Raw genomic sequence first — 18792 nt, 5'->3', positions numbered from 1 at the left:
ATACACACACATATATACATACATACATACATACAGTGCCTTGAAAAAGTATTCATACTCCTTGAAATTTTACACATTTTGTCATGTTACAACCAAAAACGTAAATGAGAAGTGGAAGGAAAACAATAAATGGTTTTCAACACTTTTACAAATTAAGCCCCCTTGAGTCAATACTCCGTAGAACCACCTTTCGCTGCAATTACAGCTGCAAGTATTTTTGGGGATGCGAACAGGCAAAAAATTTGGACGAACACGCAAACACTGTTAAAGTCTATGGGACACGAACATGAAGAATGAAAAGTGCCCATTTTAAAGGCTTATATGCAAGTTATTAGTGTTTGGGCACCCGGGTCCTGCCCCAAGGGACACGTATAAATACAAAACAATTTTTTAAAAAGACCAATTTTCAGCTTTCAGCGCTGATGCACTTTGAATGACAATTGCGCGGGCATACAACACTGTACCCAAATGAAATTTTTATCATTTTTTTCCCACAAATAGAGCTTTCTTTTGGTGGTATTTAATTACAGCTGGGAGTTTTATTTTTTGCTAAACAAACAAAAAAAATGCAAAAAAAAAAAATCATGTTTAATAGTTTGTTATAAAATTTTGCAAACCGGTCATTTTTCTCCTTCATTGAAATGCGCTGATGAGACGGCACTGGTGGGCACTGATAGGCACAGTTAAGGCGACACTAATAGACTCAGATAAGGTGGCACCGATAGGCACAGATAAGGCAGTACTGATGGGCACAGATTGGCACTGATGGGTGGCACGGATGGGTACCACTGATAGATGGGACTTATGGTCACTGATAAGTGGCACTGATAGGTGGCACTGCTGGGCACTGGTAGAGGACACTGATGGGCACGGATATGTGGCACTGAGGTGCAGCAATGCTATTGAGGCAGATGGTGGGCACTGATAGGTGGCACTGATAGGTGGCACTTTTTTTAGTATCTGGGTGGTACTGGCAGGGGGCTGGTGGGCACTGATAAGCTGGCCGTGATCGGGACCTCAGGGGGCGCGCAGGCCGCTCGTGCACGGGACGACATCAATAGACGTTGTCCCGGCAAAGCAGGTCTGCACTGTAGCCGTCATTCGCGGATCTCTAGTGGTTAAAGTGAAACAATAAAAATGAAATATTCCTATGAATAAAAAAGTACCACAGTAAAATGGCATTTTTAAAGGAAAAAAAATTTAATTTAAAACTGATCGCGGCTTTAATGAATTGTCGGATCCCTTCAATACAGATGAAACTCATTGAAAAAAAAAAATAAAAAAAACAGCATGGGTTCCCCTCCAGTCCATTACCAGGCCCTGAACCAAAATGTAAATAAAATTGTGTGGGGGTCCCCCCAAAATCCATACCAGGCCCTTCAGGTCTGGCATGGATATTAAGGGGAACCCAGCGCCGAAATTGGGAGGGGAAAAAAAAAAAAAGTGTAGGGGTCTCCTCCAAAATCCATACTAGACCCTTATCCGAGCACGCAACCTGGCAGGCTGCAGGAAAAGGGAGGGGGGAGAGAGTGCCCCCCCCCCCCTCCTGAACCATACCAAGGCACATGCTCTGGGGACAAGGGCTTCCTTCTTTCCCGGTTGTTGTGGGGGTATGTGAACGGGGGGGGGGGATTATCAGAATCTGTAAGTCCCCTTTAACAGGGACCCCAAGATCCCACCCCCCTCCCCCCAAGGGGAATTGGTAAGGGGTACATTATACCCCTACCATTTCACCAAAAAAAGTGTGAAAGATAGTAAAAATGACAGGAGACACTTTGGGACAAGTCTTTTTTTTTTTCCTTTGGAAATGTTATTTTGCTGTGGTACTGTTCTAAACATGGGAAAACTGCATTACTTTACAGGCATACTATAGACAACCCCCAGGCACGATATTTAAAAGGAATATTTAATTTTTATCGTTTCACTTTAAGCATTATTAAAAATCACTGCTCCTGAAAAAACTGCAATTTTTAAAACTTTTTTTTGCATTGATACATGTCTCCCAAGGCAGGACCTGGGTCCCCAAACACTTTTCATGACAATAACTGGCATATAAGCCAAACCGTTCACCCATCCCTAGTCACTACCAGCTTTGCACATCTAGAGAGTGACATTTTTGCCCATTCTTCTTTGCAAAATAGCTCAAGCTCTTTCAGATTGGATGGAGAGTGTCTGAACAGCAATTCTTTTTTATTATTATATGAATGCCCTGCATTCGGCTCCATCCATCCTCCCATCAACTCTGACCAGCTACCCTGTTCCTGCTGAAGAAAAGCATCTCCACAACATGATGTTGCCACCCCCACCATGTTTTACAGTGGGGATGGTGTGTTCAGGGTGATGTGCAGTGTTAGTTTTTCGCCACACATAGCATTTTGCTTTTAGGCCAAAGAGTTAAATTTTGGTCTCATCTGACCAGAGCACCTTCTTCCACATGTTTGCTGTGTCCCCCACAATGGCTTCTCGCAAACTGCAAACAGGACTTCTTATGGCTTTCTTTCAACAATGGCTTTCTTCTTGACACTCTTCCATAAAGGCCAGATTTGTGGAGTACACAACTAATAGTTGTCCTGTGGACAGATTCTCCCACCTGAGCTGTGGATCTCTCTACAGCTCCTCCAGAGTTACTATGGGCCTCTTGGCTGCTTCTACGGTTAATGGTTTCCTTACCCAGCCTGTCAGTTTAGGTGTACGGCCATGTCTTGGCAGGTTTGCAGTTGTGCCATACTCTTTCCATTTTCCGATGATGGATTGAACACTGCTCCCCCTGAGAGAAATTCAAAAGCTTGAGATTTTATTTTATTTTTTTTATAACCTAACCCTGCTTTAAAAACTTCTCCACAGCTTTATCCCTGACCTGTCTGGTGTGTTTTCTTGGCCTTCATGATGCCGTTTGTTCACTAAGGTTCTCTAACAAACCTATGCGGGCTTCACAGAACAGCTGTGTTTATACTGAGATTAAATGACACACAGGTGGACTCTATTTACTAATTAGGCGACTTCTGAAGGCAACTGGTTCTACTAGATTTTAGTTAGGGGTATCAGAGTAAAGAGGGCTGAATATAAATGCATGCCACACTTTACACATATTTGTAAGAAATTTTGAAAATCGTTTATCATTTTCTTTCCACTTCACAATTATGTGCCACTTTGTGTTGGTCTATCACATAAAATCCCAATAAAATACATTTATGCTTTTGGTTGTAACATGACAAAATGTGGAAAATTTCAAGGGTTAGGAATACTTTTTCAAGGCACTGTATACTGCCGAGGTGGAATTAGAAGGGTGACACAAAACCATTGTCTTAGGAAGTGGCAACGCTGTACAGGGGGTCCCCGGGTTACAAACCCATTAGGGATTTTCCTCCTGTTTGTAATCTGGAAACGTTCGTAAATCAGCCGCGCTTGCGCAGAATGACAATTATGGACATTTCCGATGTTCCGTGGAATGCTGTTCGGCGCATGCACTGCAAATTACGGACGTTTCCGAGGCTCTGTCTGGCCGCGCATGTGCAGAACGACAATTAAGGACATTTCTGGTGTTCCATCGAATGTCGTTCGGCGCATGCGCGGCAGATTACGGACATTTCAGACATTTCCAGAGGCTCCGTCTGGATGCGCATAACGGCAGATGGTCCGCGCAGAATGGCAGAGGGTGCCCGCAGCGCCCTGTTTGTAAGTAGGAGTGGTTCGTAGGTCGGGAATCCGTAAGTTGGGGACCCCCTGTATCCTGGCCTAGGCCAACAAGGCCCCAGCCTAGGGCAGCACTTAGCAGGGGGGCAGCACGGAAACAGTCCCCACCAGCTTGTGCTACACTGTTATTGTAGCGCCAGTCTTATGAGGCGGACTGGGCTGAGAGGCAAAATAGTCTAGCGCCTCCATAAAGCGGCCTCACTGCTTCAGGTATGCGGGCAGCCAGCATTCTACAACTGTGGGGAGGGGGCTTCTAATTGTCCTGTCATCCTGAACCACAAACCTTCCTCACTGTGCTATGTTTTTTGCTGCACCATTGCCATGTTTATATCTTCTTAGTCCTCTCCATAAAATTATCAGAAATGTGTGCTTAAAGTAGAACTATAGACAACACTTTATTTCCCCATTTGTGATAGAGTAAGGGATGGTAATAGCCCCTGTCAGTTTTTCTTTTTTCCCCATCCCTGTCCCACTGCAGAGGTTCCCCTTCACTTCCTGCCCCATAACCAAAGAGGAAGTGAGAGGAAATCTATGCCCCCCCCCCCCTCCCCCGGCCCTTAGAACTAATGTCCCACTCAAAAGTTTCAGGACGGGTATCAAACAGCAAGGGGTGTGGCCTTGACAGGAAGGGGTGGGTCATATTCAAATTAGGGGGTGCACAAGTTTAGTCAGGCCTAGGGCAGCACAAAACCTAAATAGACTACTGGAAAGTGAGGCAAAAGTATAAATCTGGCCTTGTCAGTAGACAAAAGCAAAGCTTCCCTATGACTTTCACCACTAATATGCAAGTCTGGGCACTGCCATGTCACCAGCTCCACCAGGGCACTGCCATACTGACAGCAACACCAGAGCACCGCCATCTTGCCAGCAACACCCGAGCACCAGTATCTCACCTGTCAGACCCAGAGACATCTACAGTATTTATTATCAAGCAATGTCAGCCTGCGTTTAACAGGATACAGAGGAAGCTGTCCTGGACACGGCTCCTGCCTGTCACCTCTGTGCTGTGCAGTCTTGTCAGCCTCACCTGGTGCCATCTGTGTTGGTGCTGACAGTTATCCTCCCAGCCATTACTCTCAGCAAATTCCTCTCCTCCAGTAGATCTTTCCCCACACAACCAGCCAAAAACTCCGACCCCCACTAGACTCGTTACAGCACGTCCAGAATCCCCATCTGCCCACACTTCCCGCTCATGCAGACCCCCTCCTCTGCCACTGCCAGTGACATTCAGCAGCCTCTGGGATGGTGCAGGACCCAACCCACTGGCAGAGCTGCTCCTTCTGCTTGCCTTGATGAAGCTTGCGCTGGGCTGATCTACAGCGCAGTGGGGGCTCGTTCTTATCTGAGCGCCATTCTCAACCAGGATGTCGCAGCACCCCTGACAAACTCAGGCAGCACCCTGCTTGAGAAAGGCTGCAATAGACAAATCAACCTGAATAATACATCAAAAACAGGCTGTGACATGACAAATTTATGTCTACAGGCATCATACTCTAGAGCTTGTTCATGAAGACCACTGTAATGCTAGGAATTCCTGAACCTAATGAAGATGATTTTATCAGCATAAGGAGGTACCCATTTACTAACACCTGACGATCCCCCCCATAACTCCAGAACTGAATAGGTATATTATGTCAAATGGTTTAATAAATGCACATACACAGAGGAGTCTGTTTATAAATGTTTTCACACAAGATTTACACAACTTTCACTTATGACACAATTCCAATTAGAAAAATGTGTGTACATCCATGGCCAAAAGTTTTGAGAATGACACAAACATTAATTTTCAAAAAGTCTGCGGCCTCAGTTTTTATGATGGTAATTTGCATATACTCCACAATGGAATGAAGAGCGATCAGATGAAGTGCATTTAATTGCAAAGTCCCTCTTTGTCATGTAAACAAACCCCATAAAAAAAAATAAAAAATAAAAATTTCCACTGCATTTGTGACGAAGGCTTCAGGGTGCCCAAGAAAGTCCAGCAAGCGCCAGGGCCTTCTCCTACAGTTGATTCAGCTGTGGGATCGGGGCACTACCAGTACAGAGCTTACTCAGGAATGGCAGCAGGCAGGTGAAAGAGCATCTGCACGGATAGTGAGACAAAGACTTTTGGAGGATGGCCTGGTGTCAAGAAGGCAGCAAATAAGCCTTCTCTCCAGGAAAAACATCAGGGACAGACTGATATTCTGCAAAAGGTACAGGGATTGGACTGCTGAGGACTGGGGTAAAGTCATTTTCTCTGATGAAGCCCTTTTCCGATTGTTTGGGGCATCCAGGAAAAACTTGGTCCGGAGAAGAAGAGGTGAGGGCTACCATCAGTCCTGTGTCATGCCATCCTGAGATCATTCATGTGTGGGGTTGCTTACCTGTAGGTAAAAAGAATATCTCCTAAACCATGCGTGGGAGTGACAACATTGCGGCTCCGGCCACTCAGCGCTGGAGCCACAAAACCCGGAAGACACGCCGAAGCAAAATGTCAGCTCCCTCGGCATGGACCGGGTGAGATACTGACGTCTCCTTCTAAGTTAAGCATTTCATAATGAGCTAGTATGCATGCTAGCTCATTGTGCCTTTTGCCTTACAGGTGTAGAAAAAAAAAAAAAATCAGCGAGTTTACTAGCGCTTTAATGTAATTGTCAATAAAAGCCTTTGACGCTTATGAAATGCTTGTAATTATACTTCAGTGTACTATAGTAACATCTGACAAAAGGACCTAAAAACACTGAAGTAGCAGACTTTGTGAAAATTTATATTTGTGTCATTCTCAAAACTTTTGGCCACAGGTGTATGTTAAGTGAAAGTTTTGCGAATCTTGTGTGAGTTCATGTTAAGTAGAAAGCAAAATCCCCAATTTGCGTTGGGGTGTGTTGGTAGGGATATTGCCTGCAGAGTCAGACACAACCTTTCCTAACCTCTTGTCGTCCATGCAACACATATGTATGGCGGGAAGGAGGGTGGGCTTTAACCACTTCAGATCCGCGCTATTGCCAAATGACGGCATTAGCGCGGACCTACATTTCCAGGACTACGTCTATTGACGTCGTCCTGGTTACGAGCGGCCTGCGCGCCCCCTGAGGGGCGCGCGCGGCGCGCTCTGTGATCGGCGAGTCCGTGAGACTCGCCTGATCACCGATCCGTGTAAGGGGTCGATCCCGACCCCTTATCACGTGATCAGCTGTCAGCCAATGACAGCTGATCATGTGATAGAACGGAGCCGGTAATCGGCTATTATTCCTCCTCGCGCTGACAGCGCGAGGAGAGAAAAAAAAAGCCGATCACCGGCGGCCGTGATCGGGACATCAGTCCCGATCACGGCCATCAATACAAGGGACCACCTGCCACCTGCCTGTGCCCACCTGCCTCCCGCAGTGCCATCCTGAAGTAAAATAAAAGAAAAAGTAAGTGCCCCCCGTCAGTGCCCATAGTGCCCACAGTGCCACCCACAGTGCCACCCACAGTGCCACCCAATCTGCCTCAAAGGTGCTGCACCCCAGTGCCGCCCATCAGTGCCCAGCAGTGCCGCCCATCAGTGCCCAGCAGTGCCGCCCATCAGTGCCACCTATCAGAGCCACCTATCAGTGCCACCTATCAGTGCCCATCAGTCCCATCTATCTGTGGTACCTATCAGTGCCCATCCGTGCCACCCATCCGTGCCACTTATCCGTGCCACCCATCCGTGCCATCTTATCTGTGCCCATCTTTGCCCATCAGTGCCGCCTTATCTGTGCCCATCGGTGCCGCCTTATCTGTGCCTATTAGTGCCGCCTTAACTATGCCTATCAGTGCCCACCAGTGCAGCCCATCAGTGCCCACCAATGCAGCCCATCAGTGCCCACCAATGCAGCCCATCAGTGCCCACCAATGCAGCCCATCAGTGCCCACCAATGCAGCCTATCAGTGCCGCCTAATCAGCGCACTTCAATGAAGGAGAAAAATGACCCGTTTGCAAAATTTTATAACAAACTATTAAAACATGATTTTTTTTTTTTTTTTTTTTGCATCTTTTTTTGTTTGTTTAGCAAAAAATAAAACTCCGAGCTGTAACTAAATACCACCAAAAGAAAGCTCTATTTGTGGGAAAAAAATGATAAAAATTTCATTTGGGTACAGTGTTGTATGCCCGCGCAATTGTCACTCAAAGTGCATCAGCGCTGAAAGCTGAAAATTGGTCTGGGACTGAGGGGGGTTTAAGTGCCCAGTAAGCAAGTGGTTAACAACTACATAGATGCAGATTTGCAGCATAGGCACAGAGACAGAGCTGTCAAGGACAGTCTGTACAAATAATTGGGAACGGCTCCTGGTCATGTGACCACTGTGACTGGATGTCCATATGGACCACCTTTGTATACATGCACTAACAGTCCTAGGATTTTTGTATTCAGACATTGGTTTGGTTTCTTCTTGCTTTTATCCATCCGACCGTTCAAGTCCGCCTGTCGTTTTTTTTTTTTTTTTTTTTTTTTTTTTTTTTAGGTGGACCCGAACGGATGCTCCATGCACGTCTATGGAGCAACGGATGTCAGCAGACATGTCGCCGACATCCAATCCGCTGAATCCAGACAGATGGGAATCCTATTTTCCATCAGTCTGGCAGATCAGATGAAAACGGACAGGCGGCCCATTGTCATCCAATCCCCCATAGAGGAGAGCAGAGCTCTGACAGGTCCTTCTCTGCACAGTGAGCGGAGACGGACCTGTCATCCTCCGGCTCAGCGAGGATCAAAGGAGCGATCCTCACTGAGCAAGCGGAGTCTGTCAAAACGCCAAACCACTGGAGAAGCTCTGATAGTACTGACAGCTCAGCATTCCCAGAAGTAAGTGCAGTGGAGACCAGTGGGTGATGGGTGGGGAGGGCCTCTGAGGCGACATGTAACACAGAAATTTGAATTACAAGTCAAAATAAAATTCATTTTAATGGGTGCCGTCTTAATTGCAGTGACAAGTCGCAGTGACAAAAAAAAAAAAAAAAAAAGTTCCTGCACTTTTGTGCGACTCCCAGTGCGACTTAGAACCATAGACTTATGTTATCTCATAGAAGTCGCATCAGTATAGAAGCATTCGGAAATGTGCAGATGCGGGATTTTTTCTGGCATCAGTGGGAGTAAACAGTGCCCCATATTTGGTATTAGGGGGAGGAATAGTACCTCAATTATTGGTGTCCATGGGAGAAATAGGTCCCCATTGTTGACGGTGGCAAGAATTAGGACCTATTGTTGGTGTCAGTGGGCAGAATAGTGTCTCGTATAAGTGAAATTAATAGTTCTCCAAGGGTCAGGAAAAGGCAAGCAAAGAGCCGCATCTGGCTCCAAGCCACAGATGTGATACCCCTGCTCTATACCAGGGCTTGACAAATTTGCTTTGAATCTAGGAGCCAGTTAAAGTAAGGAGCCAGTTTTTTTTTTTTAACAAAGCTTTATTTAGTCTTGTGTGCATTTACATTTTTACAAAGAAAAAAAAAATTCTTACTATTTTTTTTCCCCATAACATAGGTGACAAAGTCCCCTATCTAGTGAGATTTTGGTGATGGGTTCTCTTTAATGACACATCCCCTTGTGCTCCACTGAATGTAATGCAATGCAGATCACACTGTATTACATTCTTTACCGGCCTTAATGGCCAGGCAAACAGTCAACAGGGACCCGAAAGTGACATCACACACGTCACTCATGGGTCAGCAACAAGGGCTCTTCCCCCTCCCCTTTACCCAGTGGCACCCGCTATGCCGGTCCCAGGCACACAGGTGGACAAGCAGAGCCCAGTATAAATCGCTGGGGGTGCGCAACAGCTTATTTGTCCTCGGGCACCAAACATGTACCCCTTGGCGGCTATGCTCAGTCCTCCTCCAGTCCAATCCCCCCAAGAGCAGACTGCTGACAGCCTGCTACACCCCGCACTGCCCAACTGAGACAGAGGTGCCCACCTCTGCAGAGGACTCGCCCCCAACATCTGTTTTGTTTTTTCAGACAAGGGACACACACGATCCCATCCAATCAGCTACACAGCACAGCACTCGTCCCAGGAGATGGAAGGCCCAGCCCTTTAAGGATGGGGATCGCCTCTGAGACCCGCTCAGCTTGGAGTGTACAAGCTGGTGTCGGAAGTGAATGGGCTGACAAAAGCCAGAGTCAGGACGCAATTTCTAGTCGCAACGGCGACCTAGCGCCTAGGATTTGTCAAGCCCTGCTCTATGTACTTGTCTCTCTCCAAAGCTCTGAGTGTCATTGCTCTCTGCTGCCTGGTTCCTCTTTCATCAGCATGACTCTGTTCTGGCAGCTTTTCCCAACACCAGGAGTTTAAATAGTGACAGGACAGAGCTGCAGAACTCAGTCTGCGACTGTTATCCACAGCTGTGCCTGTTCTTCTCCATACTGTGTGAAGGGGGTTGTGTCACTTCCCTACAATCAGTGTGTAAATATTTGCCAGAAAGGTGTGCGATTGGCGTATGGAGAGTGGTCCCTCCAATCAGTGATCAGAGCTGTCAGCTATGTGAAGACTTCAGATCCTTCCCCCCTTCTCCTAAATCCAAGAAGAAAGCCTTTCCTCTTTGTGTTTTTAGATCAAATCTACAGAAGAAATTGCGCCAGATAAACAGGTACAACTTATGTAGGAGGATTTGTTTCATGCCTGTGTGCCACCTGAGGCCAATCACTTCCCTGGGTATATGTGAGGGTTTACAACCACTTGACTCTCTACTAACAGCTAGGTAGTGCATAACCGTATAATTGACTGGGTAGATTAGGGAGGTCCTCGTATTACATACTAGTTTTGGTAAATCTAAGATTGTACAGTCAGATTGTAATAATTGATTGAACAATTCCTCACAGAATCAGATAATATGATCAAATCTATAAAATTATCGAAAAGACACATACTGGGTCAGCGATTAGTTTTATGAAAAGCAGATCAATTTTCCCTAAATTATTCTGATCATTCTGGATGGAAAACCTGATCGTCAAAGTAGAGAGACTGATATGATTTGGTGCTGATTTAGGCCCCATTCACACCTGAGCGTTTTGTAGCTTGAAGCCTGAAGCTACAAAACGCTAGAGGGGAAAAAATGTATTATTCTCAATGAAGCCGTACGCCTGAAGCTCAAACAAGTTCCGGACCCTTTTTTGTCACTCGAATCAAGCAGATTTGAGCGTTTTTCTTCTTTTTACATTGGTGACCTTTTGCCCTGCATAAAATCACAGCAAAAAGGCGTAAAAAAAACACAGCAAAAACGCGGTAAATTTGTGCGATTTTCTGCTTGAAAACGCTACGCTCAGGTGTGAATGCAGCCTTAGTGGTTCTAAAGGCTGAAGGTAAAAAATCCTTCTACATGCTGCTCCACCCCCCCCCCCCATACTCACCTGAGCCCCCTCTCGATCCAGCAATGTGCACGAGAGACTCGGCTGTCCTGGGTCTCTCTCTCCTCAATGGCTGAGATGCAGCAGCGGGAGCCATTGGCTCCCACAGCTGTCAATTACAGTGAGTGAGCCAATGAGGAGAGAGCTGGTCTGAGCTACAGCTCCATGTGTCCTATGGACCCATAGAGTAGGTCTTGGGAGTGAGCCACGCACCAGTGTCTCCATAGCAAGTGGCTTGCTATTGGGAGCACTGGTAAAGGGCGGGAGGACCAGAGAAGAGGAGGATCTGGGTTTCTCAGTGCAAAACCACAGCACAGTGCAGGTAAGTATAACATGTTTGTTTTCTTTTTAACCGCTCTCGTTCTGGGTGGAGTCATATGATGGTGCACCTGAACGGCTGCTGCCGGGGGGGGCGTGCGCAACCCAGAGATCGTGGCCGCGTCGTGTTGCTAGGACACAGAGCAACCCGGATCGCAGTAAAGAGCCGATGATGAGTGTCAGGGAAATAAGCGCAACCTCGCGAGGTACGTTCGTGTTAACGCGCGGCAGCGCACACGGAGGCGCAATGTGGTTCCAAGACGTACGCCCGACGTTGCGTCTGATCGAGTGCAAGTACGCGGTGTGATACGAACGCATAACGTTACACGTCGTAGGCGTACGAACGCTATGGCGCGCACACGACGTGACCTAGGCACCTTGCCTGTTTAAACGTTCACCTGACAGTGCCGCATCGCTGGATTATCGTCAGCTTCTCCTGTGTACCTGTGTCCGTGATTCCTGCTGTCTGATCTCCTGTGTATCCGACCCGGCTTGTTTGACCTGCTTCTGTTGTTCTCCTGGCTCCTACCTCTGGCTTGTACCCGACGTTCCTTGTCTGCTCCCTGCACCCGACCTCGGCTTGGCTTGGCTCCTGCTCTCCGGTCTTCAGCTCGGGACCCGTTGCTCCGACCTCAGGACTGATCTTCCGTGTTTGACCCTCGGCCTGGCCTTGATCTTGCTATTGGACTTCTGATATCTCTCTCCTGAACTTCCTTGCACAGTTGCCTCCGGAGACTAGTTTACTCAGCTCTTTCATCTGCTGCTGCTACCAGGCAACCTGTGCTACTGTGGGCACTGCATCCCTGTGTCATCTTCAGGGTTGTGCTGCACTCGGCCGCAAGGGGAGCCCTCTCAGCATCTCGGCCTCCCCTTAGATTCCGACAATGAGGCTCTTTAACCATGTGATTGGCTGTGTCCAATCACAGCCCCGGTCACATGTAAGTACAGGAAGTGCCAGTAATCGATTCTCATCACCTCACACTGACAGAGTGTGTGGCGAGGAGAGCCAATCAGTGGCATCTTCTTGCAGAGGAGAACAGGGTATGTAATCAGAGCACTGATCATCAGTGCTCAGATTACAGTATTGCCCCAGAAGAAACCAGTATTGCCCATGGCAGAAACTTTTTTTTTTTTTTTTTTTTATAAAACATCCAGCAGTGATTAAATACTAGGGCTGCAACTAATGATTATTTTCATAATTGATTAGTCACCCAATTATTGTTTCGATTAATCGGATAATTACCTTAAAAAAATAAAAATAAATTGGCGTATAATTTAGTTAATATGTAAAGTTAAAAAAAAAGGCCAATTTATTTGTAAATATCTCTATGCATTGGCAAATATAAATAACCAACTATATGGTTAGGGAGAAAAATCTCTAATCCATGCTGAGAATAACAGACAGAAGACATATACTGTATATACTATTAGAGGAGATATATACTGTATATACTATTAGAGGAGATATACAGTATATCTCAGACTGCAAGATCAAATTTTTTATTTAAAGAAAAAAAATGTAAGACTGTTTTGCCGATTTTCAGACAGAATTGTAATGTATTGTATTATATGCTGGCCATATAAAAAAACAACATCTTCATTCAAAAAACAAAAAAGTCATTTTAAGAGCGTTCGTTCGATTTTCTAATTGTTTGTGGGGTCAATTCGACAATAATTTTCGGCCACAGTGGTGGGAAAATTTGAAGGAGCAGAATAGAAAATTCTTGGTCAAAGGAATTCTCAGACAGTGTATGTGGTTTTCGTTCGGAAATTACATTCATTTTAAAACTGAATGTTAAAAGCAAGTGAAGTTTTCAAATGACATTCTTTCATTCAGAGAATGTGCAAATATTTTTACTATGAATACACTCGTCCAAAAATCGATACGTGTGTGGCCAACGCTTATACAGTTTCCTTTGGATCTGTTTCTGCAATTTTGCTGCAATTTGCATTTTGCAGTTTTTATGCTTTTTAAAAAATGTTTTAATTATTATTAGATTAAAAAATGCAAATTTCTGCAGAAGCGCATTACATGCTTTTCTGCAGCTTCTTGATTGGAGTATATTGAACCAAAATAAGCACAGTTTTGCATTGAAAAAAAGTCCTTGACCCTTTCCAAATTGGCAGCAGCTGAAAAAAGCATAGATGTGAACGCGTCCCATAGGAAACCATGTTAAATGAACTGTAGTGTGTTTCTGCAAAAAGCCCCAAAAAAGCTGCAACGTGTAATACAGAGTTCCCCTATAGCAAGGTAAAAAAAAAAACTTCTGCTTTTAGAACCACTCACTTCCTTCCCAGGACTACATGTCCCATGAGGCATTGCTCCTCTCACATTCACAAGTTCTTAGGCCAGTGATGGCGAACCTTGGCACCCCAGATGTTTTGGTACTACATTTCCCTTGATGCTCAACTACACTGCAGAGTGCGTGAGCATCATGGGAAATGTAGTTCCAAAACATCTGGGGTGCCAAGGTTCGCCATCACTGTCTTAGGCACTTACTGACATGTATGGACGGTGTACTGAGCTGTATGTGTGCTGCATTTTATTTCATGATATGTAAAAACAAATAATCGGCTGGCCTTTTAAACGATTATAAAAATAGTTGACAACTATTTTCATAATCGATTAGTTATTTCGGCCCTATTAAAGAGGAAGTAAACCCTGATGGGTTTACTTCCTCTTTGTCTCCCTGCAAAGGTAAAGCATAATGGACTACTATGCATCGCATAGTAGCCCATTATGTGTCACTTACCTGACACAGGAGCCAGCGATGTCACAGCTGTCCCCTGTAGTCCGCCACATCCATCTTCTTCCGGGTATTGCTGCTTCGGCCACTCACAGCGCCGGAGCAGCGATGACGTCACTCCCACGCATGCGCACAGGACCCGCCATTAACGGCATATCGCCGTTAGCAGTGGCATGCTGCTAACGGCGATAGTGCACCTGCGCAACGCTGTCTAGGGCGCATGTGCCGTAGACAGCTGTCACTGTCTTTTAGTAAATATCTCCTAAACCGTGTAGGTTCAGGAGATATTTCTTGGACCTACAGGTAAGCCTTAATCAAGGTTTACCTGTAGGTCAAAGTGGTTTGTAAGGGTTTACAACCAAAAGAAAGCTCCGTTTGTGTGAAGCAAACGATTAAAAATTAATTTGGGTACGGTGTTGCATGACCGAGCAATTGTCATTTAAAATGCGACAGCGCTGAAAGCTGAAAAATGACCTGGGCAGGAATGGGGTGAAAGTGGCCTGTATTGAGGTGGGTAAAAAAACCTTTAATATTACTTTAAAAGTGTTACTAAACCCAGGACCCTGCATTCACTAAATCTGGTCTGCCACAGTACACAGAACACGGAAATGCAAACAAACTACTAAATACCTTTTTTTATCAGCCGTATACAGCAGTCTTGTGACATCTATCAGTGTCCAGCAGAGCACTAGTTAAAGCCTGTAGGGTGAGTTTTCATTCCCTCTTGACTGTCCTAGGATGCATGACCCCTGACCCTCTGGAAAGTGCCGATTGGCCCTGTGTTGATCATATGCACTCTCCCAAGAAAAACAAGCAAACCCTCTAGCAATATACACACCAAAAAGAGCATGTGCAGCTTGACCCCAAGGCTCTGTTCTATCAGGAGATGGTTTGGGGACAGTGGAAGAAGGGGAGAGTCAGAGAAGACAGGATCAAACAGCCTTTTTACACAATGCAGAGGATTAACCCCTTAGGTTTCACAGTGAATATAACAGTCATGCTTTACTGCATATAGACTGATATTACTGTTGTGCTTTATAAGTTTAATCATTTTGATCCTTCAATCGTTTTTTCTTCTCTCCCAAACAGTAAATGATAAACTATATGATCATATGTAAAATCGTTCTGTGTGAGCTCACCATAAAATATATGGTGACTCTTTGACCTTCTACCGCAAATTCTCCTGCGCTCTGGTTTCTTGGTCTTTGAAATGTGATATATACAGTTTGAAATGGTGTAGTCACTAGGTCTTGCAGCCCTCCTTTAGAACATTGGGTGTTCAAATACTAGAGAGAAAAAATACAAAAGAGGGGAAGGCGCACTGACCTAGCGCATTACCATAAAACAGCTTTATTTAAAATTAAATCAAATAGCTAAATGGCTACTCACAAACGAGTATTGATCAAAGGCAAAATCAATACAAATAGATCCATCGCACCAAACGTTTGGCGAATCCAGACCAGATGTCCGAGGAATTGGTAAATACCTCTACGGAAATGGCTAACGCGTTTCGGGAGTGACCCCCTTTCTTCAGAGCCAAAAAGGGCAATGGTCTCTTGCTGGAGGCTACCAGTATATATATATGGAAGCCTCTAAACCCATGTGGTCGGAAAGGTCATGAAGCTCCACCCAAAAAAAAAAAAAAAAAAAACCCATTCACCTATAGGGAAGAAACATTTTCTAGTAAACACCTCCATGTAAAAGAGGAGGCGACTACAAGTGTCCCCTCTTTTACAAAAACACACGCGTGTGCACATACACACACACGTGTGTGGGTGTACATATGCACATAGTTCACTCTAATTTACTTATTATGCACCTATCTGTATACTCGTGCGGGAAAGAGGGACAAGGCTTTACCTTATTTTATTCATTGATATAAGAAATCCGCAACTGTATGTACAGGGAGGAGGTACTCGTTGATCGCTCCCATGCAGGCTTGAGCGCACCTGGTCCCGTATGACAGGAAGTGCGGGCGGATATGGCTCTGAAGAAAGGGGGTCACTCCCGAAACGCGTTAGCCATTTCCGTAGAGGTATTTACCAATTCCTCGGACATCTGGTCTGGATTCGCCAAACGTTTGGTGCGATGGATCTATTTGTATTGATTTTGCCTTTGATCAATACTTGTTTGTGAGTAGCCATTTAGCTATTTGATTTAATTTTAAATAAAGCTGTTTTATGGTAATGCACTAGGTCAGTGCGCCTTCCCCTCTTTTGTATTTTTTCTTTGACCTTCTACCAGCATAATCCTTTTCTCTTCAATTAAAACGTTTATTTATGGATCAAACTGCCCATGATCTACAATGAGTTTCTAGAATGGTGGACATACGCACTTCAATAAATGGGCAATAGATCCTTCCCCGATAGGTACAATTGATCTATAGTCGACAACCGGATCCATATACAGCACATGGGGAATGCAGATTTTGCTCGATAGTCGGAAGCTATGACTGCAGCTCGGTTTCTACCATGCGCTCTTTTATTCTGATTGACATACAATCAAATTACCTTAACAAAGCATCTCAGTTCTGCCAGTTGATGCAACATGATCTATATCAGGGTTAATTAAAGTTTACAGAGGTCCAGTTGCTTATTTAAGATTTTATTTAAGAACAATAATTTAGTTTATTCAGCATGAAATGGAGCTTAGTTATGTAGCATGAGGCTGCATATTCTGCAATATTTACTTTTTTGGTAAACTCATTCAATGAATCCAAGCTCTGCAACCTGAGATAACATACACTGCATTGATGCATTTACACAATTTCACAGTAACGATGAGATAAACCAAAAGTTCAGGAATATTCCTTTATCCCATTGTTTGGCAAATCTATGTACACTACAAACTGTATGATTGCATCGGTTACAATATTGCGGTTTTACTAACCTGACAGCTTATTATAATAAATGGGAAATCTTAATTTTGTTTGCAAATATTAAAGATTCTAACTACCAGCAAAAATGAGTCCTTGCAGTTAAAGAGCACCTGTTATTTCAGATTCATCATGGCAGCGCCTGTTAGCGGGCATCCACTCCCCTGCTGCCGCCATGTCCCTCACCTTGTTGTGTCACTGCCTCTTCACCAGCAATCCCATTAAAGTGAATGGGACTGTCGGGGAGTCAACAGTGGGTCAGAGGAAGAGCCGCTGTGGGACAGACATGACAGTTGCTCATGATTTAAATTGACTGGATTTAAATCACATCCACCATGAGCCAATCATATCTCAAGTAAAAGAAAATGGAACCCCCCTTACATCAGGTGTACCCCATCTGAGTGCCCCCTTACATACATCAGGTGTCCCCCATCTGAGTGCCCCCCTTACATCAGGTGTCCCCCATCTGAGTGCCCCTCATCTAAGTGCCCCCCTACATCAGGTGTCCCCATCTGAGCACCCCCCATCTAAGTGCCCCCCATCTGAGCACCCCCCATCTAAGTGCCCCCCTAAATCAGGTGTCCCCCATCTGAGTGCCCCCTTACATCAGGTGTCACCCATCTGAGTGCCCCACCTACATCAGGTGTCCCCTGAGTGCCCCCCCCTACATCAGGTGTCCCCTGAGTGCCCCCCCCCCTACATCAGGAGTCCCCCATCTGAGCACCCCCACCCTACATCAGGTGTCCCCCATCTGAGTGCCCCCTTTACATCAGGTGTCCCCCCATCTGAGTGCCCCCTTTACTTCATGTGTCCCCATCTGAGTGCCCCCTTTACTTCATGTGCCCCCCATCTGAGTGCCCCCTTTACTTCATGTGCCCCCCATCTGAGTGCCCCCTTTACTTCATGTGCCCCCCATCGGAGTGCCCCCTTTACTTCATGTGTCCCCCATACATCAGATTCTGACTATAGCTTGGCAGAGTCCATTAGAGTGGGCAGGCAGGGGTTTAGAAACTGGGAGGAGAAGCAGCTGCAGGGGGCAGGGCACACGTGACATCATTGGATGTTATGACACCAGCAGTCCTAGAAACCAGTGACTAAAGCATGGCGAGGATCCAGCACAGCAGAATGGCTGTCTGTCAGTCCAGATCCGGACCTTGGTCCGCCATTTAGTGAAAGCTGATCTATATATTCCATTCTCAATTTGAAGGCATCTGATCTTAAAAAAAAAATTGTCTAAACTGATTCAGAAGGTTGTTCAAGGTTCTGTTTGAAGGATGAAAGTGTGTATGGCCACCATTAGATATACCAATGCGAACCATCCATATAAATGATGGATAGAATATTAAAGCATATAATGAGATTCTATTTACAGACAGCATCAGGAAGCCACGACTGCTGAGTGTATATAGGACTAACCCAGAAATCACTGTGCACACATAGAGTATAGAAGTGTCCAGCCAGCACATCTGCCCCCTGCTGCACTAAGCAGGACACATCTGGGATGACACCCGGTGCAGCTCCCCGTTCCAGTGGAGAGTAAAACATAAAAAGGCTCACATCCTCCTCCTCCTACTCACCTCCTGGGATAGCACGGAATCACAGTCGGGACGACACCGGCAGCCGGAAGCAGACAAGCCCCTGGAGCAGAGAACGGACTGCACAGACAGCGACTCCGGAAACAGCGAGCACCTCACCCAATGCACCCACCTGCGTTCCAAATACCGGATATACGTCGCAATAGTGCGTTCCAAGAGCCTCGCCACCATTGGGCGGAGTTTGTGCGTTTCAATTACCGGAAGACCTGCTG

The 18792-nt window shown here is 45.6% G+C and overlaps 1 protein-coding gene across 2 annotated transcripts in view; it reads right to left on the bottom strand.

Moving 5' to 3' along the window:
- The window catches only part of AP2B1 (adaptor related protein complex 2 subunit beta 1), a 178022-nt gene extending 159297 nt beyond the window's left edge, over window positions 1-18725 (bottom strand). For both annotated transcript variants that reach the window (XM_077482163.1, XM_077482164.1), the window contains exon 1: window positions 18563-18725. The gene's annotated coding sequence lies outside the window, so the exon portion shown is untranslated. The remainder of the gene's footprint in view (window positions 1-18562) is intronic.
- Window positions 18726-18792: the final 67 nt, after the last annotated feature.

This window comes from Lithobates pipiens, unplaced genomic scaffold (genome assembly GCF_037356315.1).
Source record: "Lithobates pipiens isolate NorthernLeopardFrog02 unplaced genomic scaffold, aLitPip1_a1.2 Scaffold_16, whole genome shotgun sequence".
Taxonomy (NCBI): Eukaryota; Metazoa; Chordata; class Amphibia; order Anura; family Ranidae; genus Lithobates; species Lithobates pipiens.
This window is presented reverse-complemented; position numbering and strand designations above follow the sequence as displayed.